The 15,285-nt window shown below is 39.9% G+C and overlaps 1 protein-coding gene across 2 annotated transcripts in view; it reads left to right on the forward strand.

The window, feature by feature from the left end:
- Positions 1-59: 59 nt before the first annotated feature.
- Positions 60-15,285, forward strand: part of LGI1 (leucine rich glioma inactivated 1) — a 30,739-nt gene continuing 15,513 nt past the window's right edge. The window contains exon 1 of one of the 2 annotated variants that reach the window (XM_040605573.1): positions 60-155. The gene's annotated coding sequence lies outside the window, so the exon portion shown is untranslated. Of the gene's footprint in view, positions 156-398; positions 504-15,285 lie in introns of those variants that run through there. The other variant, XM_040605575.1, reaches the window with a different exon arrangement.

Consider the following 15,285-nt stretch of genomic DNA (forward strand, 5'->3'; position numbering starts at 1 on the left):
CGGCGCGGGGCGGAGGGGCGCGGGGAGCCGGCAGAGCGCGGCGGGGCGACGGAGGGGAGGGGAAAGCCGCTCATCATGGTTAGGGGCGAGGGGAGTCTCCCTGGCCGGGAACCCGATGCGCGGCCCCGGCTGCGGCGGTCTCCGCCTCTGGGAAGGTAGGACGCGGCCGCAGTGGCTCCCAGAGAGGCCTCAGCGCTCCCCTTTCCTCCCCGTCCCGCTCGGCCCCCGGCCCAGCCCGGCGCTGTCGGGCAGGGGAGTCCCGCCGGCGGAACTGAGGCGGGACGGGCCGGGGCACCGCGGCGGCTCGGAGCCGGCAGCGGCTCCGTCGGGGGTTCGGGGCGGGAGCAGCCCCTCAGGCAGGACGGGCCCTGGGCGGGCGCTCCCCGCTGGCCGGAGCTGCCGGGGGGCGCGGGGCCGGGCTCCGTGCAGTAGGTGTGTGCGCTGCCCCAGCGCGGCACGGAGCTCCGTCACAGCCCTATTAGCGCCCCGGCAGCCTCGGCAAGGTAATATGTAGCATTGATCTCCACATGTTTTAGCCGTTTCTCTTCTTTTCAATCGCCTCTCGCAGTTAGAAGAAGGGCGGGCAGGCTGTGACCCAGTTTCTCTGTGAGGACAGACGGCAACAGAGTGATAGAGTTGGGGAGCCTGTGGGTTGCATGAGGGAAAGGAGCTTTAAGAACCAAAACTCTTTTCTCGTAAGCTAGCTGGGAAATACCAGCCTTCGGCATTAAGTCATCAGATACAGCAAGCAGCTGTCAGAGGGCTGATACCGTTTCCCATCAGACATGAGGGCACACGATAACTGAACCAGCATTTTGACTGCCGAGGTCTGAAATGCTTTAATCCATCACGGATACTTTCTTCTGGGCTGTGTCAGAGTTTCCCAGCCGTGTTATTGATTCCTGGAGTCTTAAACCACAGATAGATTCAATTCAGGGAAATTTTTAAAACTGAAATACTGCTACTGTAATATCTAAGTTGTAAAATATAAGTAATAGCTAGTTGCTATTATGCAGTGAGTCAATGACACCCCATGGTGACAGTGTAACTCCTTACCTTGCCTACCAAATCTCAATTTTAAAAGCAAAATGATTTTTTTCTCCTGATTTGTGTCACTGGTTATGATATTATCACTCTGAGGGGATGTAAAGGTGATGCTCAAGTGCCCTGTAGAAAGGAACTGGGTGGCAGTATGCGTATTAGAGTGTATGCAGCATTCTGCTGAAGTCTTACTGAATGTGGCCCGTTTAATCTAAAGGGCAGAGACTCCGTTGCAAAAATGGAATTGTCCTAATTAATAATTTAAATATCTCAAAATAAATAATGTATACCTACGAAGCTGTAATAGCAGGCATCTTTTTGTTCCTCTTACGGAAATGACAGACTGCTTTAGTGTGAATGAATCCTGACATGATTCTAGAAACTGGGCCAACATATCATTGATTATGCACTTTGAAGAAAAGTGGGAAAGGTAGAGGAAAGATTTACAGTTCTTGAATCTCTTGGCATTGTGCTGTGGCCACAGAAGCCTGCATATAGAAAAAATAAAGTTTCTGGGACAGAGGAAAATTCTGCAGTGAGGCCAACTATGGAAACTGTTGTAGATGCTGAAGTTACTTTATAAACAGCTTTTCTGAGAATAGAAGCTAGATAATTTCATCTTGCTTTGTTACTCTTCTGATATCTGACTGTGTTGCTTTCAAACATCACCTGACTGCTTTTATATGTGGGCTATAGTAAGGCACAGCTGGGGAAGTGGATCAGAAACGGCCTCCTAAGAAAACTGTAAGTTGAAACTGGACCTGTCCTTAACCCTTGGTATATGCATTATAGTTTGATCCTATGGGAGCATCTCCATAGTTTAAATCTAGCATCACTATGCTTTGACACCAAAAAGGACAGTTCTCTTATACAAGTCCCACTGGACTGAAAGATATGGGGAAAAAGAAGAGAAGGGCATAACTCTTCGCAGAGCAGGAGGTGCTACAGTTGTAAGTTGGATTTCAATTATTATACATCCAAACCTTAGGAACACAGTTTTCCATTACAAGTAAATCAATCCATGGGTTAGTTGCCGCTGAAGAGAGCATTCCTCTTTTTGAACTGGCACTAGTGCTCATCTGAGCACTTCTGCTGAACTGCAGTATTTCATTTTCTGCCACTCAGACTCCTCTGACTATCCTGCTTTGATGTCTGATGAGGAATAGTGGTGGTGCAAAAAAAGGTGAGGGACGGAGGGATGGGACAGGAGGGAAGGGGGAAGTGAGAAACAAGGGTGGTCCTTTCAGCAGCACCTCTCTATTAGATCAGCTTAACAGTAATGTGAAACTATACTTTTAAATTATAGCCCTGAATTTCATGGCCCATGAAGGAGACAGCATCACTGTAGTTCTTTCTTTACTCCTGCTCTAAATCTAGACATGGGCCGAGTATGAGACCTAGTGTACCCAGAAAGCTTACTTCTATTAGTGCGTATGTACCGAAAGAAGGTATTAAGTCATTGAGATGCAGAATTCAAAGAACTATACCTGACATACTTATTGAGCGGTTCCTAAAAGCTTCCAGTATAGTATATTTCACAGCATAAAGAGCTTAATCTATTAACCTCTTAGGTATATAGGGGTTTTTCCTAATATCTAAGATAAATCTCCTTTGTTGCTACTTGAGATAATTTCTTAATGCCCTACACTAGTTGGTACAAAAAGCAGGAACTGAGCATCAGTTGAATAATGAATCTTTGCATTCTCAAGGACATACATGCCCACAGTCTCCCCTTTTTGAAGCTGAAGAAATTAAAGTGCTTCAACCTTTCCATAGATATTTTTGAAAACTTGTAGATGTTTTATTGCTCTTCTTCAGACTCTGATTTCCCTCTGTATTTCTAAGAAACACTAAGCATAGCTGTTTAGTCCTTATCACTGTTTAGCTAGGACGAAATATCTCGACCTTCCTGCAGGAGATTATTGCCTTCTAAGATCTGATAAAGTTGCTTAAACTCAACAGCCTTTTGTTTGTTTGGTCAAAATTAGCTCAGTTAGCCAATTAAGAAATTGGTCCAATTTTTAATGAAGCAAATCAGGCAGCTTTGCCAGCAGGACAGAAGAGGCAGCTACCACTGGTATGGAGAGCGAGGGCAAGGCAGTCACTGACAACCATATTCATTACAAGAGCTGCTTGCAGAGGACATATGACTACATTTGAGTTTGATGATGAGAAAGTGATGTGGGATCATCAAGAATGCTAGTAAAATTGAGATTTATCCTGTCTAATCTTTTCTCGTTCTCCATTAAGTCAGTTGTCTTGTTGAAAAATGAGGAAATTAGACTTTGTAATTTGATATTGACACCTTCCTGTCTTCTGCATGTCTATGAAGTAAGTTCCCAAAGCATTTATTTTCATGTCTTCATAGTATGAACAGTCTCATGGCATCTGTTGTGTTCCTGATTTTCATCTTCCTCTGTCTGACCCCCCCTAGTAATTTGTAGGAAAGCAAGTAGAACTAAAAATGGACATTCGCGTATGCCAGTAACATTACATTCAGTAAGTGTAGTTCTTCTTCTTTTAGATATACCTGTGTATAACTTTAGGGATGCTTTATGCCTCCCAACAAGCCCTGAGCAAGATACATACTTGAGTCAGACAGCTGACTCCCAAGCCTGACTTCCTGACAGTCAGGGAAAACCAGTGGCGCTGTGGTGAGGGACCATGGCTCACGCTCACCAGTTCCCACCGCTGGGGTTGTCGCTCTAAACTAGTCATTAGAGACTTGCTGTCATTCTGTAATCATCTAGAGGTTATGTAAGGAGAGCAGGCTGTTGCATTGCATATTTATTTTGTCAGATTTAGTAAATGGTATGTTCCATGGCTTTTGTCATACAAAGGATATCAAACGTGGAGTTTAATTAGCCACTAGATGTCAATGTTGCTATGCTAAAAGGCAAATGTAGTTTTATTTGTTTGGCTGATAATTTAATCAATAAAAGCACTTCTGTATTTAAATTTTTTTCCAGTATAGAGGAAGTTACAAAAAATATCATAGAGGAGCCTGTGCTATTTCCATTATTTCGAGAGCAGCTGTGCTGCTTTATGCTATTTTGAAGTTGCAATTACCATTTCATTGTGTAATCATTGTTAGAAATGTACCTTCGAAAAAATAGCATCTGATTGTTCATCAGTTTCTTCCCTTGTCCAAAATCCCAGACCTGTGTATAAGTAACCACATTGTATTGCACTGTAATTGTCAACAAGATAAAATAGAGATAATAACATGATATCTAATCCTATTATAAGAGTATAGAATTTCCTAAATTCCAATTACCAGTGGAAATTTTCCTTTTAATTGTTCCTGTTTAACATGATCGGAGATCAATATCAGCTACATCATGTGGGAACAGAATTTCTAGAACATTAAGGCTTCCAATATAATAAACAATTTGGAAAATTTGTTCTTTTGAAAATCTGGCCCCGATTCTGTGAAACTAAAGGCAGAGCTAACAGATGCTGGAATTTTGGAAGGCTGTATGAAGTAGAATTTGACCTATAGACCTTTCTTATTCCAGGCTCCTGTACTTCTAGGGTGAACAAACCGCTGCAAACCTCCACAACTACTTCCTGCCTAATGCACTGTCAGACTTTATCTGAAGGTGGTGGTTTTGTTGGCTGTCTGCAGAGCACTTACTTTGAGCCCAAAGTTTGGGAATTTTCTAAACACTAATGCAAAACTCAAGAAGAGGACAGTGCACATCTCAAATTCCAGATCAAGGTTGCTCTGCTGGTAGGATAAAGAAAAATAATCAAAAGCTTTCATTAAAAATATTTTTTTAAAAAATCAAAAAATTTGAAAAAAATGAAAGTTTCAGTTGTTGAGAAAATCTCCGAAGAAGCAAAATATGAGGAAACTGCACCCTTATTCTTAGCTGATCAGTTCGGTAAACAGAATCCCAGTTTAGGCCACAGTGTTAGAAAATACAACCTGACCTGATTTATTCCATTAGCTCTACCTTTTGTGACACAGATGGGGCCTCTCAGCTTTAAAGTACAATTCACAAATTTTTTTTTGTTACTGTTGGCAGAGGAGTAGCCTTAATCTTCATTATCATGGACAGAAGTAGTTTAAGTCATACTTAACACTTTATTTGATGGTAGCATCACTTACACTCTTAACACACTAATAAATCGACATACACATGAAGAACTATAAATGTTTGAATTTCTAACATCTGGTTTTTTCTTGACTATGACTAGAAAGTTATGACTATGACTAGAAAGTTCAGAGTTATGTAATAATCTTATCTTAGTACCTTGAAAACCTGATTGTTTCATTCATTCGTTCCGTTGCAATTAAGGGAACATTTGTAGCAGCAACCTTGATCCTACAATTTCTGTGAACTTAAAAATCATTAACTTAAATATCATTAAAATAAACTAGGCTGAAAGCCCTTTTTAAGAGGTGTATTGTAAATAATGCCAGTATGACCCTATAAAGCCTAACTGATCCAGTTACGGAAATAATAAAGCAGACTTTCATCAAAAAATATAAATATATAAATAAAAAATATAAAATAATGGAAGCAACCTCCCATATTATCTCCGAAGTTTGGGGTTTTTTTCAAAAAATAAAGAATTTTACCTAATAAATCCCCTTAGAGATATATTATGTAGACTCCTGTCTAGTGTCCTTTAATTCTCACTGTCAATGCCACACTTGTGTGGCAGGGAATTTTGAGAGTTTACAGTCTAGCAGCTCTGCTGAGAACAAAGCCTACACATGCACGTAGGCATGCATAGACAAGTGTAGCGACGTTAGCTGATCAGGAATTTAATTAAAAAGTAATTATCAATATGCACAAAATATTACTTCTTAGTTTTATCAGCCTACATTGAAATAAGTGGAATACAGAAACCAACTCCTCCATGTTCCAGTTTTCATTTGAAGAGATTTTAGAGGTGCAGTATGCTTAAATTCCCCAAAGTATGAACATTTTCCTAAGACAGCAAAGAATGCTTAATCCTACTTTTGTGTCTAGATCTGCTATGGTGGAAAGTGACTGATGGCATTCAAATACATAAGTCCAAGAAAAGGGGAAATACATTTTTTTCCAGTTTGATATCAGAGTTATTATGTAAATAAAAAAATGAAAGAAAATAATAAGCAACAGTGGGGAAATACAATAAAGTGGAAATAAAAACTCCCACCAACTGACAAATAAGTACCGACTTGTTTTCTGTAAATTACATTGTTTCCCACTGATTTTATGAAAATAAAAATAATATGTGAGGAAAATTACAGTCCATTGAACTTTTAAACAGTGGTGGAAAAGATATGCATTCCTTTGTTTCCTTATACACATTTTTGTGCATAACATCTACCGTGTATGTATGTATATTCACTTCTGATGAGGATTGAGGGGAGATACAAATAATTTTTAGTTGAATATATGGAATCTAAAGTCTTCTGTGTAAAAAGGTAAATGATGAGTTTCTATCCTCTGAGTCATAGAAGCAGTTAAGTTTGTATAGCTAGCATTCTAGAAAAAGATGTGTTGCATCTTAACTTAACCAAAAGTTGAGATCTTAATCCAGCGATCAAGGTCAGTCCTGCAAACTATACTACGCAGCTGGCCAGGCGTGTTCACCACAGTGTTTTCCAGTGGTTGTCTCACAAGCAAAGAAAATACTTAGTAGCAGGGGTTATTTGCAATATACCGTGTGTAATCAATTGTTTGGAATCTCACAGATAGGCTTTAAAAAATAAGGTATAACAGCATAATAAGGTGTAATGATCACAGAATCAACCTGCATTTCATCTTACGATTTCAGTGAGATTACTTGACACAGTAAAGTAGTACAGTAACTGCCTGCAGAGGCTGATAGTATCTGGGTTGCGGTGATCAACAGCTGATCGTTTAGTGGAAACTGAAGGATAGAGGGATATAAAGAGGCTGTTCTGAGCAGTGAATTAGGATAAATCAGTAAAAATTCCTGTTTCACTTTTTTTTTTGTGAACATGCTTATAGAATACCACTGTGAGACCTCATTTAATTAATAATACCATTAGCCATTCTGCTAGAACTGACCTTTCATTAGTAGAAGTATACTCCTGATTGTCAGATTTTGGAAATAATAGGGTTTATATTTCAAATTAAATACAATTTTGTGTTATTTAATCACCAATACCATTCAGACATAAAGTACTGAAATACAATCTACTTTTCTATTGAAAGTATTGTCGGGATCCTATTCATGCCATGGCACGTAGGTGGAATGGGAAGGATAACGATCCTAAATGGGAACAATTAGTCTAGCTTAGTTTCAAATATTAAGTTATGTTACTTGTAGCCAGCAATACTGAGCTGTGCGATATCCACAACTCTAGAAGTAAAGAAGGCAGACTCAAAAAACTGCTGAGGAATCTATCTATATCAAGTAAAAAGAAATATTCCAGCTTGTACCTTGGGGGAGATCCTGCTACTTGCTGAAACCACATTCAATTTGCAAGTGATATGTTAAAGTATTAACAGTTATATATCTAGATGACTGCCTTTCTTGAATGGAAATAAAACATAACTACATGAAAGATAAGGGTCAGGATGTGCAGTGAGGTTTGAGTGAAAAAGTATTTCCTTTAGCATATGATGGAATCTTCTCTCAAGCTTGCATTACACTGTCCTCAGATATACAGTTCTTATAAGATGGAGTGTATTATTTGAGGTTATTTGCTTTAAAATATTTTAATAATCTTTTTAGTCACTCCATGCCACTCTCTCCCTGCACAATCAACTTCTGTTTGAAACTCAGCCTTAATAAAGTCAGTATTTGGCAGGTTTCTATAATCTGAGTCTGTTAACAAAAGGAAAACACTCTTCTGACTACCTCATTTATCTTAGATATGGGCATAATCCATCCACAAGTTTTAAGAACTAGGAAAATTGGTATTTGGAGATGAAACATTAAATTCAGTTTGTAATATGGGACTCCTGAAGCATAATTTTTCTCATAAAATTTTCTGTTGAGCTTGTAACTTTTCATTGTAATTGTCTAAAATCACCTATTTTTTTAGAAAGTTAATGTAGCTGAGTAGATCTAAGGTATTCTGTATACAGAAATGAACCGGTTTTACTACATGTTTGGGAGCTAATTTATACTGTGGAATAAAATTCCCATGTTTCCACATCGGTGTTGCTTTAATGACCAGTATTTTGCCATCCATTTTTTCTTGCAGCTTGCCCTTTAATTTATGTATAATGCTTTCAAATTCAAGATCAGGTTGTTACCATTTGGAAGGATTTTACTACATTATGAAAGAAAAGTAAGTCTTATTAGACACTTGCTTATCTTCATTTATCTTATCTTCATCTCCCTGAAAGGATGCAACTAGTGATATTCTCCTAATGCAGGAAAGTGATTTCTAAAAGATGGGTAATATTATAAGACACTTTTAATTGCAGACTATAGAGATAACTGTATTCTAATGACAGTCCTCAAAAATTCCACATATTCAAGCTTGACAAAATAAAATCTTTCTTATGATTCCAAAATTTTTGTCAGACAAATTTTGAAAACATAGGTATCATGACCTTAACAATCAAATGACGCTTACCTGTAGCACACTTCACTATTTTATGCAGTAAATGAGTTGGAAAGTTACGTATAAGCAGTTTCCACTTGCACTATCCATTAAGTTGTAGACAGGAAGGTAACTTCCAAAATTAACATTAGCTTTGTCAGCATTGTCAGAGGACACACTGCCAGAAGTTCAAAACAACAGTATGTAGTACAATTTTTTTATGTGGTTTCATTGCTGTCTTGAAAGTAATCAAATACATGATGAATTGTCATCCTTTCAACTCTATAGTAAGAACAACTAGCAAAGCATTTTGATATTTTCTTACTTGGAGACGTCAATGCCTGCAGAAAAATATGCCCATACAACAGAATATTAAATTTTTTTCCCAGTTAAAAAGAAGCTAATGCGCTATTAATATATGAAGATACTGTTGCACTGTGATCTAAGACTACAGTATGAAATCCAAAGCCTTAATCTTATGGTGACATCCACGATTTGTATTGATTTGCAGTTCAGTGCAGTCTTAGAACAACACAAACACCTGAACCTTGGAGCCTGTGAGTCATTATGAAAGGGCACTGCAGCCCAGGTCACAGATAATAATACAGCTGCCTGTCAGCCGCATGTGGATCCTCCATGTCCTCAGCAAAGAGGGATTTAGCTGTCTTCCTAACATCACCCATTCTGAATCTATAGCAACCCTCCTCTAACATGCGAAGCTATTTTTAGCATCAGGGCAGCCTTGCAAACAGCAGGTAAAGCATGAAAAGAATGAATAAGTGGTTGTGGTGCTCGCCTGTGAATAAAAGCTAAATATAGCCCTTGAGAGAGAGATATCTTAATACATATATAATGTGTATATGAAAGGAGATCTGCCTCCCCTCAAGGAGACAGAGGTGTCAGAAGCAGAGAGCATTGTTACTGCTTCTCACCTGAGCAGTTATCTGAAAAGTCATTATTTCAGATTGTTCTGTTTAGGAAAATAAATTGTTAATGGGATCAGGTGTCTTTGATATGGTCTTTATTTGCAAAGAATACATAGCGCTCATTTCCCTGAATGAAGAGCAAATTGAAGAGCAGGAGGCTATTTGCAGCTCCAAGCTCTTTTCAGCCAATACTTGTGCCAAGTTGCTCTTCGGGGATGTTTCTCAGGTCCTCCTTTCCAATGCCGGGGGGTCTAAGATCTCAGTTTCTGAGATGTCTCTACTGCTCTCAGTTCCCTCTCCTCTTGTTTTGTCTTTCTCTTTTTCTTTTACATATTTGTCTATTTGCTTCAAAAAATGCTTAGGAAAAAAGCTACATACGCCTTTGTTTAATCAGTAGCGTGTGCCATTTATTTAGCTGGGGAGCTATATTGCTTCATGAAGGAGCTTATTACTTCTTACTGATGTATTATATCAAGGCTGGGAATTAGACCCTCCAGTTTTAATGACTCTGCCTAAATCACAAGGGCAGCAACAGTGGAAACTTAGAGATGCCTAAAAGGGATTGGTGTCTAGAAGAAAGTCAGCTCTATGGAATTTGGGTTGTTGTCTTAGAAAAGTGACACGGAAACAACATTGTAAGCTCGAAATGTGAATGTTACCATTCTTAAGGTAGGGAAAATCCTTTAGCTTCTGAGCAGTTATAACTAAAACATGTATCTCTTGGTTGCTATGAAAATTACATTTAAAACTACAGCCAGTTCTTAGATAACAATGTTTTGCCGGTTTTGCTCTCCCACTGCAGAGGGAGAGAGCCAGCAGCCAAGAGAGCAAATCCTTTCTTAAAGCTGTACTGAGTAAATAGCATGTTGGCATATAAGCAAACAGATGTGATGGACTTCTTCAGCCCTCCAGAGTCTCCTCTGCAGGGGGATGTGGTTTGTAAGGAAAAGAGACCAGGGAGTTCAGCTTGGTGTGGTATCTCATTTGATGGAGAATCTACGCTGGGCTTGTGCAGTGCCAGCGTGCCTACCACAAGGTCGGGGGGGTGTCAGGCAGATATAGTATTTGCTGGAGGTAGAAGGGATTAACTCTTACTGAAACAAGGTATTTTTCCAGATTTCTTGAATTATTAAGAATAATAAAAACATCAGTAAAATGCACTTGTGGTGCTATCACTGATGACCTCTTAAAATGTTTCCGTGCTGATCCAAATCCTCACTTTGTAAAGCATTTTGTTTAGCACTGATGAAACACCAATATGTGTTTCATGAGGCACGTCCTCATGCAATTCATTATGTCAGTGGCACTCCAGTGAGGCTTTTGCTTGAACTATTTCAGTGACTTCAGTGGCACTAAGATTTCTTTCATTATGAATTATTCAGGATGTAGAAACCTTCTGTTTTTAATGAGTAAAGATTCTCTCTTCAAAAGCCTGTTATCTCTGCCATGTAACAAAACACATTTCCTATGTACATTTAAATAAATAACATTTAGTTACTTTTTTTCTGTCTGCAAAATAACAAGGAAAATTAAATACAAGTTCATAAAGATTAGAGTAATTCTGCAGAGAGCCAATGCCATGAAAAAGTACAGAAGGGCAATGTAAGATAGTACAGGTCAAGGAAAGGATTTTATAACATGCCGTCTGTTTTTAATTAGCATCTTGGCAAACTAGAAGAGCTCAAACATTTTTCCATGAAGAAATGTATTATAGACTTTTCTAGCTGCCAATTAAATGGCATTTAGCTACAGTGACAGTGGTATGTTGTTTTGGGTCTGTAGAAAGCACTTGCTCATGCTAGAAAATCTGGGACATTTTGTTTCGGATAAAGGGTTCTTACTGGACTGGATTTTCTATCCCTCTTATTTTTACTGTAGGCATGGAGGATACCTCCTGTGAACAACTACTAAATTAATAAATAGTGCAAGGGGCTGGCAGAGTGGAGATAATAATTATCAAGTGTCGGTTTGTATACACCTGTTGAGGGTCTGTGCTCCAGTTAGATGATAACCTTTAAACAACGCTAGCTAAATACTAAGGCATCTTATGAGGTTCATATTTTGTCCCGTTTGGTCCAGACTGAGATATTTTGCCACCAGTTCTGTCCTATGGTTCATTTAAATGTTTGTGAGCATTTCCAATATGAAACTGCCCCTCAGACTTGTGTGGCTCCCTATACATTTTCTCTAACAGAGAAACCAACGCTCCCTGCTTGTGTCCTCAGCTGCTTGTTCTGGCTCTAGCAATTCTTGTTTTGCTTTGGAAGGATTTGGGCTTGTTTAGGTTTTTTTGTTTTGTTTTGTTCTTTTACTAGATCATTTGTTTAATCCCATTTTAGAGAATAACATCAGAACCAGAAGCACTGGTAGCGAGCTGTGAAAGAGGGCAGAACCAAAAGCCCATGGAAGAGTGGGGAAGAGAGAATCCATCCCATTAAGGAAAGCATTGCACAGAACTGTGTTCTCAATATCAACACATCAGTTCCTTTGGATGTCACGAGACCGTTTCAAATTATATATTAAGCATAGATTCCCTTAGTAGCGTCATGCTTTTAATGTCTGATTGGGCTGTGTAGGGAAAAAAAAGGCAAAAATGTGACTTGTGTATTTGAACACAACTTTTCATTCCTGAGAGGTTGCCATCCTTCCTTATGGCAGGATGCTTGCTAGGTGACGCATCTGATTGTCAGTTCTGCTGAAGTGGATAGACATGTTGTCTGGTTGAAAAGTGTCCCCGTTTCCAACCTTGCACACATGAGGTATTGATCTTCCCAGAGTATAAATTACAGAGAAATTTTCTTGGAAGTTTTCTTGAAAGATTTAGAAAGTGCAGATTTCTACAGCAAGTAAAAACCTGGTGTTCTTTTTCATTGTTTCCTTTCTTAATACATCCCTCTACAGGTTCAACTCCTGCTGCGAACCACTGCTTCATACATCTTTGAATTGGGCTCTCCTTTGCTCTGGAGCTCATATCCTTGCTCTTTTCATTTCCCCCCCAACTCCAAATATCCATTGTCAGCATTTTCAAGGCAAAACACAGACAACAGAAACAAAGCAGGAACTATTTGTTTAGGTCTGGAGAAAAGCAGCTAGTATTCAGGAGAGCAGTTCATTCATGCTACAGGATTGTGTGTTGCAAAGCATAGCGGAATGCAGGAACTAGGGAAGAGCAAGAAATCCCAGCTCAGGGATTCATACAGGCATCCAATCTCATTTGGAGGAGCAGGAACAGACAACCCCAGAGGAAACTGGGAGTCAATACATAACAAGATCAATAGAACTTGTGGGGTCTTTCTCATAGTAAAGGGGCAGTCCGGTAGTTCAGGTTATGTCCATGTCTGACCTGAGGACAGTTAATGGATTTTTCTGTTTGATAGTTTTTCTGATATTTTTCTTTACTTACATAAGGTAAAGCTACGGAGCTGTGGCACTTACTTGCCTGCCTTGGAAGATAGCCTGACCAGCGTGAATGGGCATCCTGCAGAACATGTAAACACACTTAATGTTAGCAGTACTGTCAATATCAGCTATTCAAAGATGATGCATTAAGTCCTTAAAATTTTGTGATACTGGTTCAAAAGTCATGTGATATCAAAACATAGTACATTCTGGATACTTCATATCTAGCTTCTTAGCCTTTGTCCCTCTTGCTTACCCAGGAGCTTGGATGAGATGTCCTCCCTAGACCCTCCCCAGCCTGAGAGCAGCTTTCAAAAATCACAAGGGGTAGAAATCCTATAGCTTTAAAGTGTCTTCTGAGGTAATTTCTAATATCCTTTACTATTTTAAAACGTGCAATGAAAAATAAAGCATCAAGAATCATAAAGATGTCAGAAGTCCTAGGCTGTAACAAAATAAAAAAACCATAGATTAATTTTGCCTAGCTTCTCTTTGGATGAAATACATTGTGCATTTGTTTTTCTTAAAGAATCACAGTTCAGATAATGGTATCTCTCTCCTGACATACTTTTTCTTGTTGCTCAAATTCTGGTGTACCTAAGCCAGTGAGCAGGCCTAGAGCCACCTGCACACTCACCAGGATATGCTCAGTGGAGTAGGTGTTCTGCATCGCCATGAGAGCTTAGACCTGACTCATTTCAGAGATTATCACTTCTGACTTCTCGGCCAACTGTGAACTAGCTACTTTATGCAAGGGAAAGGAGACCACCCTCCAAGTTTTTCTTCCCTCTAAAGTTGGCAGCAATTAAGTAGCCATTTCCTTAGCTTTTTGACAAAGGGACTGGCCTAGTTGCTCTGCTTTTAATGAAATTCTCGTGGTGTAATAAAGAAGGATACACGTAATACAGACCTGTATAGACAGGATAGGGCAAAGTCAGAAGAACTTTCCAACTAAAAAGTTCTGTATAGCTCTGTGATCATACCCAAGCTAGCCTGCGCTATGAACTGTTGTAAAAGCATCTCAAGTTTTATTATGCCTAACCTGCAGAAGGCCTCTTCCTGGCAATGGCTTTTGGTGCCCGATCTACTAGAAAGCGTAGTCTTTTCAGAACTGTTTAGAATTCACAAGACTTAGTTTTGTTTATTGGAAGTACAGCCTTGGTCTCAGCTGCTTTATATTTGCCATTTGCTGCAGAATTTGTTAAAAGGGTGGCACTAGGAAAGTGAAAACTCAGGCTCATGAGGTGTTTTGTAGGAGTCTTTGATCTCAAAGTCCTTCTGCTCCAGTGGTAACATAGCAATGACAATGTTTTGTTCTTTAGGAGACTCTTGAATATTGGGGTGTGATTCAGACTGTTACGCATCTGTGTGGTGTAATATTATGGGCCTAACACCAAGCACAGTAAAGTTCATTAAAATCTCGCTATCACCATCAGTGGATTTTGGATTAGGCCATGTATGTGCAGGCAGCTCACCTAGGTATAGAAAAGGCAACACAATTTTCTACAAGCGGGATGAAATGAAGGATAGCTGTAACAGTATATGTATCTGCAAAGGGAAAGGTAGCACGCACGAGACCACAGGAAGCTTATTAAGATTTAAGATTCATCTGTTGGTAATGAAAACATACTGCACTAATGCAAATATAGTCAGGGGAGCAGAGTTAATATCTCAAAAAAGTATTAAATATTTTTCAAACTAATTTTTGGCTCTATGTTTTGAGCATTAGTGTTTGCTGTCTTCAAATACTTTAGCAAACAGGTTTACTCATAGAAGTAGCCACATTTTAACCAGATAGGTGAGAATACTTGCTAAAAGTGTATTTTTAGTAAACATGGATAATAATAAATGCCTGTGTTTGGTCTAGAAATCAAGCCACAGAAGTTGTGCCAAGTCTGACCGAAGAACACAAGTAACGGCAGGTGAATACCCCTGGTGCCAGCTAGCATAAGGACCTGTAACTCGGGACCCTCCCTCATGCAGCTGCACCAGGCCAGTTGTGAGATGGTCGACTGCTGCCAAAAATTGCTGTCACCAAACAATTTGGCAGCCTTGGAAGAAATAAGCCATTTGAGTCTTAGCCTAAACGGTGACTGTGTGGGAGGTGGTAAGGCTTGCTTAGCTCTGGTCAAAATGCGGGGTGGAACACCACAGCACGTTAACGAAGAGCAGGAAGCAGCAAGCTGAGGGCAGCGGCGGGTGACGGAGCCTCCGTTGTCACAGGGGCACAAACCGTGAGCGGGCACCGGCAGAGCGCGGGGAAGGCGCAGGGAAGCCGGGCCGCACTCCCCCTCCCCGCCGTCTGGCCCTGGGGGGCTTCTCCTCCCGTCTGACCCCGGCGGGCTCCTCCTCGGGCCGGCGGGGCTAAAAGGGAGCGGCGCGGCGAGCGAGCAG

The sequence above is a fragment of the Falco naumanni genome, chromosome 9, assembly GCF_017639655.2.
Source record: "Falco naumanni isolate bFalNau1 chromosome 9, bFalNau1.pat, whole genome shotgun sequence".
NCBI classification, from domain to species: domain Eukaryota; kingdom Metazoa; phylum Chordata; class Aves; order Falconiformes; family Falconidae; genus Falco; species Falco naumanni.